We start from the raw sequence: 14223 nt of genomic DNA on the forward strand, positions 1-14223 counted from the left end.
CACACAGCTAGGATGCCACCCCTAGAGAAGGGAAAAGCAAACCTTTGTTTCTGCAGCTACTTGGAGGGGGTGGGGCATGTGATACTGCTGCACCCCCCCCCCCCAGCAACTCCCTCCAAATTACGGGATCCAGCCACAGAGGAGGAAATGTTGGGGGGGGGGGACCAGCACAGAACTGACATGCCGTTCATCCTTGCCCCCAAGTAACTTGCACCTGGTATCTGTGTCTCTGGTCCCTGGCAAGCATACGTTTCCAGGACAGAGTGGAGACGCTGGGGGCCCCTCCTCTAACCCAGAGACACCCCTGCCTGGCTTGTCAGGACATAGCTCAGATCCAAGTCCAAGGGCGACAGAGCAAAGAGAGGCTTCAAGAGGAGGGGCTGGAGAAAACCAAGATCTCCCCAAGCTGTGTTTAGGAGGCATAGGAAGGGGGGAGGGCTGGGATGGAGAAGCAGGCAGCCCCCAACAGGGCTCACCCACCATCCCCAGCCCAGCATCTCAACAGCTGGCACAGGCTGGGGGGTGGGGGGACCTGGTGCCTGGAACACAGACTGAGGACCCTGCCTGCCTATCTCCTGTGAACCTGAACAGGCCCAGGGCAAGACCCAGCCCCCAGCTCAAGTCCTGCAAGGCAGTCTGGTGAGGAGTCCCTCTGGCCCAGACTCCCGGATCCCCCATCCACTGCCTCCTTTTGTTCCTGTGATCTGGCTCCATCCTCCCCTCCCAGCTGGTCCTTCAACCCAATCACCACCATCACCAACCCCAACCGCCAAACGTAAAGCCAAGCCCCAGAAGAAGAGTGGGCACTGTCAGAGTCTCTCGAGCACTGCCCCCCAAAGGCCACTGCAACTGCTACCCATCACACCATCTCCAAAGGCCAACAGTGGGGGTAGATGGTCACCTCTTCTCCGAAACGGGGCACCCCCACCTTCCCTTCTCTCCCCTCACCAACCACACTCCCAGATTAATTACTTATCATCTAGCCAGTTCTCATTTCCCCAGGGCCCCAGAGAAGGGTGGGGTAGGGAAGCAGCCTACCCCCCAGTTAAAAGACACAGGCAGCATTACCGCCTCCATGAGATACAGACCCAGGATGAAAAATGGGGGGCATCTACCCGAGACAAGAAGCGGGGAGCTTGCATCTCCTAGCTCGCTCGCTTTCTCGCTTTCTCTTTCTCTCTCCCTCTCTCTCTCTCCCTCTCTCTCTCTGGCTCCAGGGTGTCAGACGGAAGAAGAGGGTGGGAACAAACGCAATAACGCCTCACGGGGGAGGGGGTGAGAATAATGGGAGAAGAAGTAAGGTGAGCCCGCAGGCCCCCTCCTCATGCACGAAACTCTTAGGACAGAATGAAAAACGGGTCCTTGGGTACGGGTAGAAGCGCTGTGGAGCGGGCAGCGCCCCTCATCTCCGAGTACCAAGAAAGGGCTGTCCTGAGAAGAGGAGTCTGCATAGAATCCGGGTGCAGGGTTCAAATCGCTCTGCAACGCAATATGCGCCACTCGGGAGGGAACAAATCAGACAGCCCCGGCTGTGTCCCAGCCGTTTGGGAGTGCGGGTCCCGGGAAAGCGGGCCCCTCCCTTACCTGCAGGAAAGTGCCCCTGCAAAGGAGGAGTGGGGAGGGGCGCGCGCAGTAACCCCGAGGCCCGGCTCCCGAGCTGGCGATGCTCCCGGGGGGGCACAGGCCGGCACCGGGAGCCTGGAGGAAGGAAGGGGGGCGCGGGGCGCAGGGCGCGGAGCGCGCGCTGGGCGCCCGCAGGCAGCGATGGCAGGAGGGTGCGCCGCCTCGCGCCCCGGGGGCCCGAGGGAGGTGGGATACGGGGTGGTGGGGTGTGCTCACCCCCTGTGGCTGGAGCTTCGGCTTCGCGGGGGGCGGCGACAGCAGCGGCGGCGGCAGCAGCGGCAGCGCCTCCCCGACGGCTCCTCCATCTTTGCGGCGGCTCCTCCGGCTCCGCTCGCCGCCGCCACCAACAACAACATTCGGAGACGTCACTCCCGTCACGTGACCCGACCCGGAGCTAAAAATAGACCCAGAACCCCCCCCCCCCCTCCGCTTCTGCCGCCACCAACCCCTCCTCTCCCTCGAGGCCCTCCCCGAGGGGCGGGGCCAGCAGCGCCACCCTGACAGCTTCTTAAAGGGCTGGTACCCAGCAAAGCGCTGGGCTGGGGAGGGGGTGAAAAGCAAGGGATACGAGCCCAGCGAATAGTCCTGGAAGGAGTGCTGTAGGCGGTTTGGTCTGACTGCCCGGGCTCAGCCTTTGGGACGCTCGATTTTCCTCCCCGCGCTTCCTCGACTTCCTTTTCAAACCGTAGATGGTGCAATCCTCGCCTGCCTGAGCGTCTTCCTAACACGCCCTGCCGCGGTGGGGGAGGGGAACAGGGGGACGGATTCCTAAGGGCTGGGAGGGCTGCAGAGGCCCCAGCCTAGATGCCAGGCTGGGGGTGGATAGCTGGGACAGGTCTTGAGCTCGGAGCGCACATACCACCTCCGTGCCAGGGAATGAAAAGTCTGGGAAAAGCCAGGGTATGGTTGTAACAATCCAAGGCCTTCAAAAGGAGCACTTTCCGGTCTTCGACTTTGGTGTCCTCTTCCTACACAGTTCCCCTAAGAACACAGTGTATGTGTGATGACACCTAAACAATTTGTCAATGACCCAGTAATCCCGCTAACAAGGATTTATTCTAAGGAAATAAACATTGACGTGTTCAAAAATAAGTATGGGCCCTGGCTGGTGTGGCTCAGTGGGTTGAGCACCAGCCTGCGAACCAAAGGATCGCAGGTTCAATTCCCAGTCAGGGCGCATGCCTGGGTTGCGGCGGGTCCGGTGGAGGGGGAGGGTGTGAGAGGCAACCACACGGCCATGTTTCTCCCCCTCTCTTTCTCCCTCCCTTCCCCTCTGTCTAAAAATAAATAAATTTTTTGAAAAAAAATGAGTATGGAAGGAAAGAGATTGTTTATAATGATGTGAAAAGTTGGAAACAACTTAAGTATCCATCAGCAGGATATTGGCAGATAAACAGGCACACTTACTCAGTGGAATGCCATCCAGATATTTAAAATGATACCGTCTATATTCACCTGAAAAGATGTTTATGATATAATGCTTTCTTGAAAATCAGGAATCAAACAAGTACTACAGAATTGCTCCACTGAAGTAAACAACAAACTAGATCCATCTGTCTGACTATGCGTGTATAGAAAAAGCCAGAAAAATACATACCAAAATATTTACGTTTGTTTTTCTTCTTTATCTTTTCCTGTATGTCTGAAGTTTTGCAACTATCTGTATTACTTATCTAATCAGAGAAAGTGAATGACATACATAAATGTTTCTGGTATAAATGATACAGGTTCTTTCTACAAAGTATCTCATGAATCAGTTCCCACTGACAAGTCTCCAGCCGCACCCCTTGCACTAAGCCAAATTATCCTTCACTATCTGCCTCCCCAATTAGTCCCCTCCCTGCACCCATCCCAGCCTTCTCCCCAAACTAGAGTGGCCTTTTTTAGAACACAGAGCTAATCAAGAAAGAGTTTAAAACCTTTCCCATTTTCTCACTGAAATCTGCATCTGGCCCAGAAAAGTGGTTTTCAAACTTTCAGTTTCTTACAAATGACCTCAGGAGTTGGTTCAAAATGTTAATCCCTGAACCTTATCTCCAGAGATTACTTTATATATGCTTTTATTGATCCTGATAACAATTTGTAAATGTACAAATTTACATTTACTATTTATGGTTCAGTGTCCATCTCTGTTAAGTTTCTTTTTAACAAATAAGAAACTCTGTTAAGTTTCTTATTTTATTTATTTATTATATTTTTTTAGAGAGGGAAAGGGAGGGAGAAAGAGAAGCAACTATCAATGTGTGATTGCCTCTCCAGCACCCTCCACTGGGAACCAGGCCCACAACCCAGGCATGTGCCCTCACTGGGAATTGAACTAACGACCCTTTGGTTCACAGGCTAGTGCTCAATCCACTAGGCCACACCAGCCAGGGCCCTGCAAGCTTCTTGAGTGCAGAACCCACACATTTCCACCCAACACAATACCTGGGGGGAAAAAGACAATGAATATTTATTAAATTAAACAAATGTGTGTTAAAATACTATGCCAGAATAAGCACTTTTTGACTGGACAATGAATTCTGAGCAGAAAGCCTGCCCCCACAAAGTTATCCCGTGCCACCCCAAGACAAGGGTCCCCCTGCCTCTTTCCTATAGCAAGGTATCACACATTTGCTGCGACTTTTATAGAACCTATGTTGTCTCTCGTTGTTGGTTGGGTTGGGTTGGGATTTTGCTGTCTCAGTGCTTATGTTTCGCCTCCTCAAGCAGAGTACGAGCCACCTGAGAAAAGAGATAAGATCACATTTCTTGTTGCCTTTCCAGCTCCCAGCGCATCACTTCACACAGAGCAGGTACTCAGTGAAGGCTTGCGGACGCTGAAGACTGGAATTTCTTCTCTCCAGATCTCAGAACGTGAGTAAAGAATGTCTCCATCTGGTATGACAACATGCCAAAAACTGTCTCACGGAACACCTCCGCGAGGCGCGTCCCATCCCCTAGATGAGGGGACAGAATAACTTGCCCGAAGTCACTGAGTTCGTGTAAGCAAAAACGGGATTCAAACCCAGGTCTCTCTGTCCCCCAAACGCAAGGAACAGGGCCTGGCGGAGATGGGCCCCCAAGCCCAGCACTCTAGCCCCGCTTCTCTGGAGGTCCCTGAGATTATCACCTTGGGCCCCAGCGGTCAAATGTCTTAGAAGTTAATAAAATTCTCCATATGAGGCCCTGACGAGCCCTCAGATTTCCCCTTCTCAGGTACATGGGGGTTAGATAATTCCTCATTTATTCTGCATCTTTCTTGAGTATCTGTAGTAGGTGCTGGGAATATAGAAATGAATCTGGCTTTCAGGAACTTGAAAGTTCCTCGCAGAGAATAAAACGTCTTCTGTTATGAGTCCACAGGGTAAGCCCTTAGTAGAACCATTCACCACGGAAACAGGGGTCATGGGACTGTCTGGTTAACCGCTGCCTCAGTTTCCCCATGTAGAACTTCTGCCCCTGGGATCCAGTGGTGAATTTGGGTTCTTGGTCAAAGAAAATCAATGGTGGAAGAGAGCCAGGCATTGAACCTGGCAGGTTGGCAGCGCTGTTGGACGATGAGAAGGAGGCATCAAGGCTGGTGAGGACCATGAGGAGTGGTGAGCAATGCTGCTGGGGGGGGGCTCTGGGAGCTGCCACTCCTGCGTGGAACCGTGAGAAGTGTCCTGGTCGGTACTTGGAGTGGGAGGGAGAGCCACATTCCTCTTTGCTTCATGGACACGGCCGTCCTGACAGTTAATCCGTCTCCTCCACACCCACTCTCACTGACCCCGGGGCTTTGCCCTCAAAAGTGAGCATCACCTGGGGAACAGACAGGGTCCCCAGTTCCAACGAGTCCTCCCTCACCTTCAGACTCTCACCCCGAGTTTCTCCTGGGGTGGAAACCCTCAGATCCACGGGCAGGATTCCAGAAGCTCTGGGATGCTCTGGCCAGAGTGGTGCGGCCCACATTTCTGGTCTCGGGTGGGCCAATACTTAAGTGGCCCTGCCGGCCTCCCAAGAGTGCCTGGGATGGAAACCATCCAGTTCTGCCTAAATACAGCCTCGGGCAGAAAATAATGCAGAACAAGGAAGAACTGAGCTGATAAACCCAAGTAATAAGCGTTCACTAGATATCTATGAAAGGAAATAAACATTCGTGAAAGCTTTTACAGTTACCAAGGGCAACTTGTACATAAGGCACCTTGTTCCTGTTCCATGCGGCAAGAATTTATTGGGCAAACCGAAAAGTTATGCAGCCAGCTGGGGGCTGCGGCTTGGTGTAGCGACGCCACTGTTGAAGACGCACCTGTGAGCCCCGAGGAGGGGTCAGAGGTCTCGGTCTGGAGGTGTCCTGATGTCTGCATCAGCTCGGGTGCAGGGTTGGTGGGCCAAAGGGATGGTGGCACTTACGGGGAGAACTCTGGGCTCTGAGAGTCTCGGTTTAGGGTGGGTGAAGCGTGGTACTGTACGTGGGAGTCTGCTGGTGCCGCTTCTTACCTGTGCGGCTTTGTTAAATTGCATAATCTCGGGCATCTCATTTTGCATACCTGGAGAATAGGGATGATAGTACTTCCCTTATAAGTCTGTGGTGAGAGCTGTATGACAAAGCACAAAAAACCCCACAGCACTTAGCACAAAACCAGGCACAGCAATAAATGGTCGTTAATGCTGCTACAAAAAAGAAAGAGAGAAAAGTTATGAGGCCAGTACAACACTAGGTACTGTGGGGGCTGCGATGAATGAATGAATGAGTGAATGAATGAATGAATGAAGAAAACAGGGCAGGAGAAAAGCTGGGTCTTAGGATCAGCTACATCCCTGTGTCTCGTCTGATGAGTCATTTCCTCTCTGGAACTTGGTGTCTTTATCTGGGAAACAGATAAAGGACTCGGACTTCCAGCCTCTGAGGTCCCTTTCCGTTCTGACACCCATGAATTCCCAATCAATGTGAGGGCAGAGGTGACCACATCCAGCATAATACTAGGATTCAAAGTCTAAGCTGGGTCTTGATTTCTTCAAGATGCGTTAAGGTCTGGTCCTGCCCTTAGGCTTCTCACAACGTGCTCAGGAGCGGGAGAAGAGTTTATTTCAAGGAAAACAGCTCGTGTGCCCAAGGCCCAAAGCAAAGGCATGTCTTGGAGAACTGAGTTACCCAGAGTGTATAACTCAGGGTGCCCGAATCTGGCCCAGGCATCCCTGTGTGACCTTGGACAAGTGCCCTCCTTTCTCTGGGCCCGTTGTGCACCTGTAGAATGAGAGGGTTGGGTGGGATTTCCTTCCTCCCGGCTGGAGACAGTTCCGGATGGTCCCGCAGGCGAAGATGGGAAGGAGGGGTGGCAAAACCGTCCCTCCTCCCCTCCCTCCCCCCTTCCTCCTTGCCCCCTTGTCCTCTGTGCTTAGGGCAGAAGGAAACTGGTTCCGGGCCACCGTCCAGCAGGGTCACCGCTGACTGACCGAGACGTTTGGGAGAAGACACCAGGCAGGCTCCTAGGCAAGCCTCCGCCCCGCGGAGTGCCCTTCATCTTCCTCATCTGTAAAGTGGTGAGATTGGATGGACGGCTTCTGGAGATTTTCCTAGCTCTGACAACGAACAATTCGAGAGTTGTCGCCCAATACATTAATCAATAATCAATCAATAACAAAAGCCAGAAGGCCTGCCTGGAGAGGGGGGCCTCAGCCAACCCTCACTTGACAGCCTCCCCTGCCCCCCACCCCCGGGGCCCTTCCGTGCCTTCCCAGGCCCCCGAGCTCCTGCGTTCTGGCTCAGAGACTGAGAGCGGGCTACTGTCTCTACCCTCAGCAACGGCCGACCTTTGGGGAACACCAGCGTCATAGCTTCTAGAACCATCTGTGAATTTCCTTAAAAATGAAGACGGTTCTGTCCCTGGCCAGCGTGGCTCACTTGGTTGGAACATCGTCCCGTAAACCGAAAGGGCAGGGGTTCAATCCCAGTCAGGGCACGCGCCTGGGTTGCAGGTTCAGTGCCCAGTTGAGGCGCATGGGAGAGGCAACCGATTTCACACCAATGTGTCTCTGCCGGTCTGCTTCTCTTCCCCTCTCTCTTAAAAAGAAAATCATGAAAGAAGACCTTTTCTGGGTGCAGCTACCACTGTTTTTCTTGGTGCCTAAAAAGGGACAGAGAGAGAGAGAGAGAAGAAAGCTGCCTGTCCCCTGGTCTATAGTCCCACATCAACCAAGAGCCCCTCATAGCAGCCAGCAACTTCCTAAAGGACAGCAGGTGGCCAGGCCAGGGACAGAGGTGGGACCCCAGAACAAAGCTTCTCAGCTCAGCTCCCCTCGAGGACATGGAGTGGGCCCCCTGCAGCCCTCTCGCCCCTCTGGCAGCAAGAAGAGCGGGGGTCCAGAGGGGATCACAGAAGAGGGAGCCTCTTCTCTTCCCTCGCCTCCCTGCCGGGACCTGGCACTGAGGCGCAGGACTTCCTGGGCCGGAGGGGGCTCCTGCCCGCCTGCCTGCCGGGGAGCCCAGGCCACGGGAACACGGCAGTGCAGGCCAGCACAGCTATGGCCAGTCCCATCCCACTTGTCCGCAGGTTCCTTCAGGGTGGCTTTTCTGAGCAGAACATGCATGCGGGGAGGGGACAGGGGGTGCAAACAACGCGCCTGCCCTCTGGGAGATCGCACCCCTATAGACCCGGCAGAGCCCCAGGAAGCAGGGTGGAGCAGCGGGGAAGGAGGGAGCCTGGGAGACGCAGGCCAACTCTACCCACAGACGCTCAGGCAAGTCACTTCCCTTCTCTGAGCCTCAGTGTCCCCACTTCCCCTCCGTCACTGGAGGGCTGTACCGTGTGGTTCTGGAAGGCCGCCCTGGCCCTGAAGTCACGAGTCCACAGAGAACAAGGTGCAGGGTGATCACAGGGAGGGGCCTGGACTAGAGCCACCCGAAAATCGGCCCGACTGCGTTTCTTCCAGCAGCAGCCCTCGGCTGACATTTTGCTCGCCTTTCTTCAGAGACATTCACGAAGCACCTTCTTTCTGAAAGGCCCTGTCACCTATAGTGTTGTTCACACAGTTCTACTAAGAACATATCACGTGCTCCGATGTATAAGGAGGCGGAGGTCCAGGAAGGTTAACCAGTGAGTAAGTGGCCAGGCCACGGCGGAACCCAGGCTGGCTCCCTGGGTGCGGTGCCAGGGGAGGTCTCCCCAAGTGTGAGGGGTCTCCCCCAAACAGACAGAGGCAACCATGTCACCATGTCCTGCTCTTTGTTCCGGGAACTCTCTGAGGGCCCAGGGCCCCCAGACAGGAAGTCCTCCGTTCCCGGGTCTAGAAAGTACATCCCATCACTCTTAGGCAGCAGGGTCTGTGGCACCTCCATGGGGAAATTTCCAGAGTTCATGACTTTTTAAGCTTCTATTATTTATTTTATACTCATGTTAAAAATTACCCCTTACCTGCAAATCAGAGTCGAGTGTGTATCTGTATCTTGTCTGCCATCCCTACCATCAGACCTTGAGGTCAGGCTGGAAGACGGACTCAGTGGCAGGCAGCCCAGCAAATAGCTTTTGCTAAGAGTTTTTATACAACTTTAGCTAGAATTTACATAACATAAACTTTACCCATTTTGAGTGTACAATTCAACATTCTTTTTTTTTTTAAGATTTTATTTATTTATTTTTAGAGAGGGAAGGGAGGGAGGGAGGGAGAGAGAGAGAAACATCAATGTGCGGTTGCTGGGGGCCATGGCCTGCAACCCAGGCATGTGCCCTGACTGGGAATCGAACCTGCGACACTTTGGTTCGCAGCCCACGCATCCACTGAGCTATGCCAGCCAGGGCAATTCAACATTCTTCATTAAATTTACCAAGTCATACAACCATCACACAATCCAGTTTTAAAACATTTTGTGATGCCAGTATAATGCCTATTTACAGTTAATTCTCATTATCATCTCTACAAATGGCTTTTTAAAACATTTGATAAACTATTTTCTCCCACTGTAAAAAGTCACAAATTCTTAATGTAGAAATTCTGAGCCCTGGCTGGTGTAGCTCATTGGATTGAATTTGGGCTGCAAACCAAAGTATTGCAGGTTCGACTCCCAGTCAGGGCACATGCCTGGGTTGCAGGCCACGGCCCCCAGCAACCACACATTGATGTTTCTCTCTCTCTCTCCCTCCCTCCCTTCCCTCTCTAAAAATAAATAAATAAAATCTTTTTAAAAAAGTGAAAAAAAAGAAATTCTGGAAGCGGGGGTGGTGGTGGGGAATCTGAGAACTACAAAGAAAAAAATAAAATCACTTCTAAATCTATAATCCAATAAGAACAATTATTAATAATTAGGTAAATACTTTTCTAATTTTTTTCCATGCTCATATTTTTTTCAAGAAAAACTGTATTAACCCTGGCTGCTGTGGCTCAGTGGGTTGAGCACCAGCCTGCAAACCAAAGGGTCACTAGTTTGATGCCCAGTCAGGGCACAGGCCTGGGTTGCAGGCCAGGTCCCCAGGGAGGGGGTGTGGGAGAGGCAACCACACATTGATGTTTCTCTCCCTCCCTTTCTGTTTCCCTTCCTCTCTCTCTAAAAATAAATAATAAAATAAAATTTTAAAAAAGAAAAACTGTTATTACACTGTACACAGTATCTTAAAATCTAATTTTTCGTGAAAGTATTCTCATGTCATCAAATCGCCTTCCACATGATTTTCAGGGGTTGCCTGGTATTCCATTGTGCTGTTTTACTACAATTTCTTTATTCAGTCCCCTTTTGATGGGCATTTGGGCTGTTTCCAATTTTTCACCATGTTATTTTATTTATTTATTTGTAAAGATTTTATTTCTTTTTAAAAATTTTTTTAAAAGATTTTATTTATTTATTTTCAGAGAGGGAAGGGAGGGAGATAGAGAGAGAGAAACATCAATGTGCGGTTGCTGGGGGTCATGGCCTGCAACCCAGGCATGTACCCTGACTGGGCATCCAACTGGTGACCCTTTGGTTCGCAGGCTGGTGCTCAACCCACTGAGCTACACCAGCCAGGTTTATTTATTTCTTTTCAGAGAGAGGGGAACGGAGGAAGAAAGAGAGGGAAAGAAACATCAATGTGTGGTTGCCTCTTGTACGCCCCCAAATGGGGACCTGGCCTCAACCCAGGCATGTGCCCTGACTGGGAATCGAACCAACAACCCCTTGGTTTGCAGGCTGGTGCTCAATCCACTGAGCCACACTAGCCAAGGCCAATTTTTCACCATTTTAAATAATGCTGTGACGCACATTATTGTAACTAAATTTTTGCCCACATCAATAATTATTTTCTGAGGATAAATCCTTAGGGGGGTCCACGCGTTTTTAAGGTTTTTGTGATGTTTTCTGACCCAGTAAGGGACATCACCATGGGGCCCAGTGGTCCAAGTCAGAATCCTCCCCTAAAGTTCGGCCCAAAAGAAGGCTGACGGATAGGGAGCAGGGGTCCAGGGGACGGAGGGCAGAGGGGAGGAGCTACGGGGTCCTGAAGGCGGTCAGATACCGGAGACGCTGCGTGGGACCTCCGCGGAAAACACGGGGATATTTGAGCCCCTCCAAACCCGCTCCTCGCCACCAGCCACAGGGGCTCCAGGCAGCAGTTTCGGCAACTCCTTCCCTGCTGCCCCCATGTTTGTCTTTTTTTTTTTTTTTTTAAACTTAGAGAGAGGGGGGAGGGAGAGAGGGAGGGAGGGAAACTTCGATGTGTGAGAGAAGCATTGATTGGTTGCCTCTCACACGCCCCCAGCTGGGGACCTGCCCGCAATCCCCGGCTTGTGCACTGACTGGGAATGAACCAGCAACCGTTTGGTTGGCAGGCCCGCTCTCAATCCACGGAGCCCCGGCGGCCAGGGCCCCGTGTTTGTCTTGATGCTCCTCCAAGCAAGCTGGATGCCAGCTCTGGAGATCTAGCCTCTTCCAAAGGCAGTCGGTGGCACCCCACCAGGGGTCGAGCCTCCCTGCCCCCACATCCCAGCCTTGGGGGAAGACCAACTCCGGGATGCTTGGGACCCGGGGGGGGGGGGGGGGGGGCGGTTGTTTGCATTGGGGGTGTAGCTCTTGAGATGACTCACATGCCACCCGAGGGGAGAAATGGACTGGGGGATGAATGGATTGCAAACCAGAGGGAGGGGTTGAGGAGAGGAGCTTTGATGCCTTGATTCGCTCGCGTCAGTTCTTCTTCAACATCTGCAGTGCGTGGGGTTGAGCGATCCCACTGGGGGGTTGGAGGGGAGGGCTGGGTGGCTGGCTGACGCTTGCTTCCCGCCTGCTGGGTCGGCCCAAGCGATTCATGAATGACTCACCTCATTGTCAGGCTGATTCACTGTTCGCCTGGGGACTTGGGGAGGAAGGAGGCGGATGGCCCCCTCTGTACATCTCACACGTGCGCTCACACGCGCACACATGCGTGGGCGGGGCTCCAGCGGGCCCATTTATCTGCTGAGGTCAGGACACCTTAGCTGTGTTTCCCTATTAAGAGGGAGGGGGATGTACACCACTGGTCTGTAGAGAACAAATGTGAGGTTTCTCTGTCGTTGACTGTGGCTATTTCCATTCAAGTTAATTAAAATTAAATACAATGAACACTCCGTTCTTCAGTCGCTCTCACCGGACACATTTCCAGGGCTCAGGAGCCACTTGTGACTACTGGCTGCTCTGTTGGACAGTGAAGACAGAAAGTATGTTCACCGACGCAGAAAGTTCCGTCCCACTGTGCTGATCTACCCAGCCTTCGCGCACACACAAAGCCACACAAAGAGACAAGCCTTTCCCCACCCACGTACACTCAGACCCCCACCCTGGTATGCAGCACACAACACACATTTCATTCCACACACATTTCACACACTCACTCAACATGCAACGTCCACCCACCAGCAAAACCCCGTAAGGTTCTCAGTGTGTGTGCAGCCACGGCAGGGTACGCCGCTTTCTAAACCAAGGCGAATGTCAAGGGAAATGCATAAACACATCCATCAGCACACTGACTCCTCGCACACAACTACTCGTGTGATAAAAATACAAATCGGGGCAAAATGCATTTGCAGATATGCTGAAATAGATACAAGCTCAAGCCACGTGGCTCCCATAACAAATCTAAGCACACGTTTGCAAACTCAAGCGGGGGGGACAGGAAGCCCCATTGTTGAGCCCCTGCCCACATGCCCCGGAGGTGGCCACTTCCATGCATTAATCCATTTCATCTCATGGCAGTCCTGTGAGGAAGGTGTATTATTCCATTTTCATAGATGAGACAACCAAGGTTCAGAGAGGTAAAGTAACTTACCCAAGGTCACACAACCAGTTAGCAGCGGGGTCAAACATGGACCCAGATTTGTCTAACTCCACAGCCAATGGAGAACGCTGTTTACACACACACACACACACACACACACACGCCAGGCGCACTCTCCTTTGTACTTAAGAAGTTGAGTCTCCTCAGCCAGCCACTGCAGGTGTTTGCAGAAGGGGGCATGGAGTTGCCAAGACTCATTTGCACTCCCTCCTGACAAATGACATTAAGTCATTCAACAAATGCTTGCTGAGCGGGGTGCCTTCCATGCTCCAGGTCCGGTGCCGAGTGCTCATGCACGAAAGTGAAGAGCCACAGTTGCTGCCCTGAAGGGGTTCAAAGCCCAGCAAGGAGGTGTGAAGGAAACCTGAAGACAGTACAGGGCACATTAGAAACCCAAGCTATGCCTCAACTGCAGGAAACCAAGGAGAAGGAAACCCGAGTCTGCCCAGGGCAGTTAAGGCTTCTTAGAAGAGACAGCCTGGGAACTAGGGCTTGACAAATGGGTGAGGTGGAGAGAGGCTGTTGTTGACTGGGAGGCTGGTCGAGGCTGAGATACGGCGGCGAAGCAGATGCGTGTTAGAAAGAATGGACAGAAGGGAAGAGAGCCTTGGGATTAGGGTGACCATGCAGGAGGCCACTGCACCCGTCCAGGCAGAGAGAGTAAGGCATCTACACGAAATGAGGGATGAAAGGGTCTGGTGTCTTCTGGTCCCGAAACAAAGCAGGGCGACGGACTCCTGATCCATGAACATGTAACGAGATCCATACATTCTCTCTCAGAACGAGGCACACGCTGTTTTGCACTGAATTACAGGGAACTTACACTTCTTGAATCCCCAGGTTAAGAACCCAGTTCCTTGGAATTATAAGACGCAAAATGACATAGTGGTTAAGCCTGTGGATGCTGGAGCCAGACTGCCTGGTTAATCGTCTCGGCTCTACCACCTGTTAGTTACGGGCGCTCGGGCAAGACAGGGATGCTTCCCTCCTCTGCGAGGCAGACGTGACCTAGCGCCTCCTAGCGCCTTCGAAGCTTGTTGCAATGATCCAGTAAGTGGGCACCTGTAAAGTACTCGGAATCCGGCCTGGAACACAGGAAGAGCTCAGGAATAGTGGCTGCTATTATTCTAGGTTACACCACAGGACTGTTGAGACCCTCTCATTACACTCTCTCCCCTCTGTGCCCCCCGTCACAGCGGACGATCTAGTGTCTTCTGGCCTGCGTCCTCCTGCCCAGGCCCCGGCACCCACCTCTCCCTTTCCCTGAACTCACCCCTTCCTTTGTATTTGTTTTTTTTATTTGTTAGATTTAAAACAAAATTATTTATTCTTAGAGAGAGGGGAAGGGAGGGAGAAAGAGCGG

The 14223-nt window shown here is 52.4% G+C and overlaps 1 protein-coding gene across 7 annotated transcripts in view; it reads right to left on the reverse strand.

Moving 5' to 3' along the window:
• The window catches only part of HDAC5 (histone deacetylase 5), a 35243-nt gene extending 33165 nt beyond the window's left edge, over window positions 1-2078 (reverse strand). For 6 of the 7 annotated variants that reach the window (XR_004904931.1, XR_004904932.1, XM_028520604.2 and 3 more), the window contains exon 1: window positions 1840-1992. The gene's annotated coding sequence lies outside the window, so the exon portion shown is untranslated. Of the gene's footprint in view, window positions 1-1839 lie in introns of all 7 variants that reach the window. The other variant, XM_028520603.2, reaches the window with a different exon arrangement.
• Between the last annotated feature and the right edge of the window lie 12145 nt (window positions 2079-14223).

Source organism: Phyllostomus discolor, chromosome 8, assembly GCF_004126475.2.
Source record: "Phyllostomus discolor isolate MPI-MPIP mPhyDis1 chromosome 8, mPhyDis1.pri.v3, whole genome shotgun sequence".
NCBI classification, from domain to species: Eukaryota; Metazoa; Chordata; class Mammalia; order Chiroptera; family Phyllostomidae; genus Phyllostomus; species Phyllostomus discolor.